Below are 6,953 nucleotides of genomic sequence, written 5' to 3'. Positions count from 1 at the left end.
TCGATTGACTAATTTCCCACATGGTGATGTCACCAGGAAGGCCACAACTCCCTCCCACCAAAACAGGCTGAAATGTCCGTTTATTGGATTATACATATTTTAAACAGTTCTTACACTAAGGGCATTATACATTTCACAACATTATTACAACCTCATAGTGTGTAAATATATACAAAAAACATCTAATTGACTACCCTGTGTATTCATGTAGTGTATTCTTCCCTTAGCTCATAGTAACATATATGACTGTACATTGCAATATTTTCACACTTTATTTATACACTGGATTCTCAACATAGCTCACTGTGATATCTACTGCTGCACACACTCTTAGTATATATTTGTGTTGTATAAACTGTTGCACAGTCCACCAACACCTGAACAACAGTCCAGGACTGATTGTACTTTCAGTTCTGTTAGATGTGTCTCACGTTTGGAAATCAACTAAATCTATTGAACTTATTAGAAAATGTGCTCAAGTTTACATTATCTGAAGAGGCAACGACAGGAATGTCCATCTGTGCGTGTGTGGATCTACCACCTTTTGTGGTCGTTAGCAATGACACAGGAATGTCCATCTGTGTGTGTGTGTGGGTCTACCACCTTGTGTGGTCGTTAGCAATGACACAGGAATGTCCATCTGTGTGTGTGTGTGGATCTACCACCTTGTGTGGTCGTTAGCAATGACACAGGAATGTCCATCTGTGTGTGTGTGTGGATCTACCACCTTGTGTGGCCGTTAGCAATGACACAGGAATGTCCATCTGTGTGTGTGTGGATCTACCACCTTGTGTGGCCGTTAGCAATGCTAATGACAGGCTAACGTTTGTCAGGTAGATGGAAAGGGGTTTCCCAAACTTCTCAATTAAAAGTTAACAAATTAGCCTGTCTACCAGGCAGAATATTGATTATGTGCACCAATCCAGTGCTAAGGTCATGTGCACTTTAATTAAAGGGAAACTGTTTTTGGTGCCCTGACGTGGTTTAAGCATCGTTGTTGTTTACCTGTGTTTGATACCATTCTATTGTTATGAGCAGTCCTCCCCTCAGCAGCCCCCACTGGTAACGAGTATAATAAACCTGGTATCCAAGTCAGAATTATGGTATGGCATAGTATAGACGCAACGATTGCATTTGGATTACTGAGTGTTATTTGGGTTGTTAACTGGTTTCGTTCTGACATTTGATTTCTTTTTTGGCATTTCTGCTGCCCTGTACAGAGCTAGTAACAAGCATTTCTGCTGCCCTGTACAGAGCAGGTAACAAGCATTTCTACTGCACTGTACAGAGCTAGTAACAAGCATTTCTGCTGCACTGTTCAGAGCAGGTAACAAGCATTTCTGCTGCCCTGTTCAGAGCTAGTAACAAGCATTTCTGCTGCCCTGTCCAGAGCTGGTAACAAGCATTTCTGCTGCACTGTTCAGAGCAGGTAACAAGCATTTCTGCTGCCCTGTTCAGAGCAGGTAACAAGCATTTCTGCTGCCCTGTTCAGAGCAGGTAACAAGCATTTCTGCTGCACTGTTCAGAGCTAGTAACAAGCATTTCTGCTGCACTGGCTATAGCATCTGCTAAACTGTGATTTAATCATGATTCTACAATCATGGTCAACAAATGATAAAACGGGATACTCAAGAAGTTTGGTGCGATAACAGTAATTGACAAGGACACATTTTATTTAAGAATAAAGCCTTTATTTTCTTCCCACAGTTCAAGTTTGTCAGAACCACCCAATGACTTGGTGACATGTAGAGTGAATGAAAGAGGTAGACCATCAGTTCCATCCACCCAGCCCTCAGCTTGTACAGTTCCATCCACCCACCCAGTCATCAGCCTGTACAGTTCCATCCACCCAGTCATCAGCCTGTACAGTTCCATCCACCCAGTCATCAACCTGTACAGTTCCATCCACCCAGTCATCAGCCTGTACAGTTCCATCCATCCACCCAGTCATCAGCCTGTACAGTTCCATCCATCCACCCAGTCATCAGCCTGTACAGTTCCATCCACCCAGTCCTCAGCCTGTACAGTTCCATCCACCCAGTCATCAGCCTGTACAGTTCCATCCACCCAGTCATCAGCCTGTACAGTTCCATCCATCCACCCAGTCATCAGCCTGTACAGTTCCATCCACCCACCCAGTCAGTCATCAGCCTGTACAGTTCCATCCATCCACCCAGTCATCAGCCTGTACAGTTCCATCCATCCACCCAGTCATCAACCTGTACAGTTCCATCCACCCAGTCATCAGCCTGTACAGTTCCATCCACCCAGTCATCAGCCTGTACAGTTCCATCCACCCACCCAGTCATCAACCTGTACAGTTCCATCCACCCAGCCATCAGCCTGTACAGTTCCATCCATCCAGTCATCAGCCTGTACAGTTCCACCCACCCAGTCATCAGCCTGTACAGTTCCATCCACCCAGCCATCAGCCTGTACAGTTCCATCCATCCACCCAGTCATCAGCCTGTACAGTTCCATCCACCCAGCCATCAGCCTGTACAGTTCCATCCACCCAGCCATCAGCCTGTACAGTTCCATCCATCCACCCAGTCATCAGCCTGTACAGTTCCATCCACCCAGCCATCAGCCTGTACAGTTCCATCCATCCACCCAGTCATCAGCCTGTACAGTTCCATCCATCCACCCAGTCATCAGCCTGTACAGTTCCATCCACCCAGTCATCAGCCTGTACAGTTCCATCCACCCAGTCATCAGCCTGTACAGTTCCATCCACCCAGTCATCAGCCTGTACAGTTCCATCCACCCACCCAGTCATCAACCTGTACAGTTCCATCCACCCACCCAGTCATCAGCCTGTACAGTTCCATCCACCCAGCCATCAGCCTGTACAGTTCCATCCATCCAGTCATCAGCCTGTACAGTTCCACCCACCCAGTCATCAGCCTGTACAGTTCCATCCACCCAGCCATCAGCCTGTACAGTTCCATCCATCCACCCAGTCATCAGCCTGTACAGTTCCATCCACCCACCCAGTCATCAGCCTGTACAGTTCCATCCATCCACCCAGTCATCAGCCTGTACAGTTCCATCCACCCACCCAGTCATCAGCCTGTACAGTTCCATCCACCCACCCAGTCATCAGCCTGTACAGTTCCATCCACCCACCCAGTCAGTCATCAGCCTGTACAGTTCCATCCATCCACCCAGTCATCAGCCTGTACAGTTCCATCCATCCACCCAGTCATCAACCTGTACAGTTCCATCCACCCAGTCATCAGCCTGTACAGTTCCATCCACCCAGTCATCAGCCTGTACAGTTCCATCCACCCACCCAGTCATCAACCTGTACAGTTCCATCCACCCAGCCATCAGCCTGTACAGTTCCATCCATCCAGTCATCAGCCTGTACAGTTCCACCCACCCAGTCATCAGCCTGTACAGTTCCATCCACCCAGCCATCAGCCTGTACAGTTCCATCCATTACCCAGTCATCAGCCTGTACAGTTCCATCCACCCAGCCATCAGCCTGTACAGTTCCATCCACCCAGCCATCAGCCTGTACAGTTCCATCCATCCACCCAGTCATCAGCCTGTACAGTTCCATCCACCCAGCCATCAGCCTGTACAGTTCCATCCATCCACCCAGTCATCAGCCTGTACAGTTCCATCCATCCACCCAGTCATCAGCCTGTACAGTTCCATCCACCCAGTCATCAGCCTGTACAGTTCCATCCACCCAGTCATCAGCCTGTACAGTTCCATCCACCCAGTCATCAGCCTGTACAGTTCCATCCACCCACCCAGTCATCAACCTGTACAGTTCCATCCACCCACCCAGTCATCAGCCTGTACAGTTCCATCCACCCAGCCATCAGCCTGTACAGTTCCATCCATCCAGTCATCAGCCTGTACAGTTCCACCCACCCAGTCATCAGCCTGTACAGTTCCATCCACCCAGCCATCAGCCTGTACAGTTCCATCCATCCACCCAGTCATCAGCCTGTACAGTTCCATCCACCCACCCAGTCATCAGCCTGTACAGTTCCATCCATCCACCCAGTCATCAGCCTGTACAGTTCCATCCACCCACCCAGTCATCAGCCTGTACAGTTCCATCCACCCACCCAGTCATCAGCCTGTACAGTTCCATCCATCCACCCAGTCATCAGCCTGTACAGTTCCATCCACCCACCCAGTCATCAGCCTGTACAGTTCCATCCACCCACCCAGTCATCAACCTGTACAGTTCCATCCACCCAGTCATCAGCCTGTACAGTTCCATCCACCCGGTCATCAGCCTGTACAGTTCCATCCACCCACCCAGTCATCAGCCTGTACAGTTCCATCCACCCAGTCATCAGCCTGTACAGTTCCATCCACCCAGTCATCAGCCTGTACAGTTCCATCCACCCAGTCATCAGCCTGTACAGTTCCATCCATCCACCCAGTCATCAGCCTGTACAGTTCCATCCATCCACCCAGTCATCAGCCTGTACAGTTCCATCCACCCAGTCATCAGCCTGTACAGTTCCATCCACCCAGTCATCAGCCTGTACAGTTCCATCCACCCAGTCATCAGCCTGTACAGTTCCATCCACCCAGTCATCAGCCTGTACAGTTCCATCCACCCAGTCATCAGCCTGTACAGTTCCATCCATCCACCCAGTCATCAGCCTGTACAGTTCCATCCATCCACCCAGTCATCAGCCTGTACAGTTCCATCCATCCACCCAGTCATCAGCCTGTACAGTTCCATCCACCCAGTCATCAGCCTGTACAGTTCCATCCATCCACCCAGTCATCAGCCTGAACAGTTCCATCCACCCACCCAGTCATCAGCCTGTACAGTTCCATCCACCCAGTCATCAGCCTGTACAGTTCCATCCACCCAGTCATCAGCCTGTACAGTTCCATCCATCCACCCAGTCATCAACCTGTACAGTTCCATCCACCCAGTCATCAGCCTGTACAGTTCCATCCATCCACCCAGTCATCAACCTGTACAGTTCCACCCACCCACCCAGTCATCAGCCTGAACAGTTCCATCCACCCAGTCATCAGCCTGTACAGTTCCATCCATCCACCCAGTCATCAACCTGTACAGTTCCATCCACCCACACAGTCATCAACCTGTACAGTTCCATCCATCCAGACATCAGCCTGTACAGTTCCATCCACCCAGTCATCAGCCTGTACAGTTCCATCCACCCAGTCATCAGCCTGTACAGTTCCATCCATCCACCCAGTCATCAACCTGTACAGTTCCATCCACCCACACAGTCATCAACCTGTACAGTTCCATCCATCCAGTCATCAGCCTGTACAGTTCCATCCACCCAGTCATCAGCCTGTACAGTTCCATCCACCCAGTCATCAGCCTGTACAGTTCCATCCACCCAGTCATCAGCCTGTACAGTTCCATCCACCCAGTCATCAGCCTGTACAGTTCCATCCACCCAGTCATCAGCCTGTACAGTTCCATCCACCCAGTCATCAGCCTGTACAGTTCCATCCATCCACCCAGTCATCAGCCTGTACAGTTCCATCCACCCAGTCATCAGCCTGTACAGTTCCATCCATCCACCCAGTCATCAGCCTGTACAGTTCCATCCACCCAGTCATCAGCCTGTACAGTTCCATCCATCCAGTCATCAGCCTGTACAGTTCCATCCACCCAGTCATCAGCCTGTACAGTTCCATCCACCCACCCAGTCATCAGCCTGTACAGTTCCATCCATCCAGTCATCAGCCTGTACAGTTCCATCCACCCAGTCATCAGCCTGTACAGTTCCATCCACCCAGTCATCAGCCTGTACAGTTCCATCCACCCAGTCATCAGCCTGTACAGTTCCATCCACCCAGTCGTCAGCCTGTACAGTTCCATCCACCCAGACGTCAGCCTGTACAGTTCCATCCACCCACCCAGACGTCAGCCTGTACAGTTCCATCCACCCACCCAGTCATCAGCCTGTACAGTTCCACCCACCCACCCAGTCATCAGCCTGTACAGTTCCATCCACCCAGACGTCAGCCTGTACAGTTCCATCCACCCACCCAGACGTCAGCCTGTACAGTTCCATCCACCCACCCAGTCATCAGCCTGTACAGTTCCATCCACCCACCCAGTCATCAGCCTGTACAGTTCCATCCATCCACCCAGTCATCAGCCTGTACAGTTCCATCCACCCAGTCATCAGCCTGTACAGTTCCATCCACCCAGTCATCAGCCTGTACAGTTCCATCCACCCACCCAGTCATCAGCCTGTACAGTTCCATCCACCCAGTCATCAGCCTGTACAGTTCCATCCATCCACCCAGTCATCAGCCTGTACAGTTCCATCCACCCCCAGTCATCAGCCTGTACAGTTCCATCCACCCAGTCATCAGCCTGTACAGTTCCATCCACCCACCCAGTCATCAGCCTGTACAGTTCCATCCACCCAGTCATCAGCCTGTACAGTTCCATCCATCCACCCAGTCATCAGCCTGTACAGTTCCATCCATCCACCCAGTCATCAGCCTGTACAGTTCCATCCATCCACCCAGTCATCAGCCTGTACAGTTCCATCCATCCACCCAGTCATCAGCCTGTACAGTTCCATCCACCCACCCAGTCATCAGCCTGTACAGTTCCATCCACCCAGTCATCAGCCTGTACAGTTCCATCCACCCAGTCCAGCCTGTACAGTCATCAGCCTGTACAGTTCCATCCACCCAGTCATCAGCCTGTACAGTTCCATCCACCCAGTCATCAGCCTGTACAGTTCCATCCATCCACCCAGTCATCAGCCTGTACAGTTCCATCCACCCAGTCATCAGCCTGTACAGTTCCATCCATCCACCCAGTCATCAGCCTGTACAGTTCCATCCACACTGTATTACTCCATCTTCAACACATAAGGAATCAGTGTGTTGTGAGGAGCCTCTGTACTATGCGGAATAGTCCCACTCCACTTCTAGATCCTTAAGCTTCACAAACTACAAAGTGA

General features: G+C 50.5%; 1 long non-coding RNA gene across 1 annotated transcript; it reads right to left on the bottom strand.

Annotated features, from left to right (window-relative positions):
- Window positions 1–1,669: 1,669 nt before the first annotated feature.
- On the bottom strand, window positions 1,670–6,303 carry LOC135537086 (uncharacterized). The gene is made up of 2 exons (XR_010455116.1): window positions 3,777–6,303; window positions 1,670–3,584 (listed from the first exon to the last, which is right to left on the bottom strand). It is a non-coding gene; the product is annotated as an uncharacterized LOC135537086 (long non-coding RNA).
- Window positions 6,304–6,953: the final 650 nt, after the last annotated feature.

This window comes from Oncorhynchus masou, unplaced genomic scaffold, assembly GCF_036934945.1.
Source record: "Oncorhynchus masou masou isolate Uvic2021 unplaced genomic scaffold, UVic_Omas_1.1 unplaced_scaffold_708, whole genome shotgun sequence".
Classification (NCBI taxonomy): Eukaryota; Metazoa; Chordata; class Actinopteri; order Salmoniformes; family Salmonidae; genus Oncorhynchus; species Oncorhynchus masou.
The sequence above is the reverse complement of the archived record's forward strand: the minus strand, read 5'-3'. Positions and strand labels throughout refer to the sequence as shown.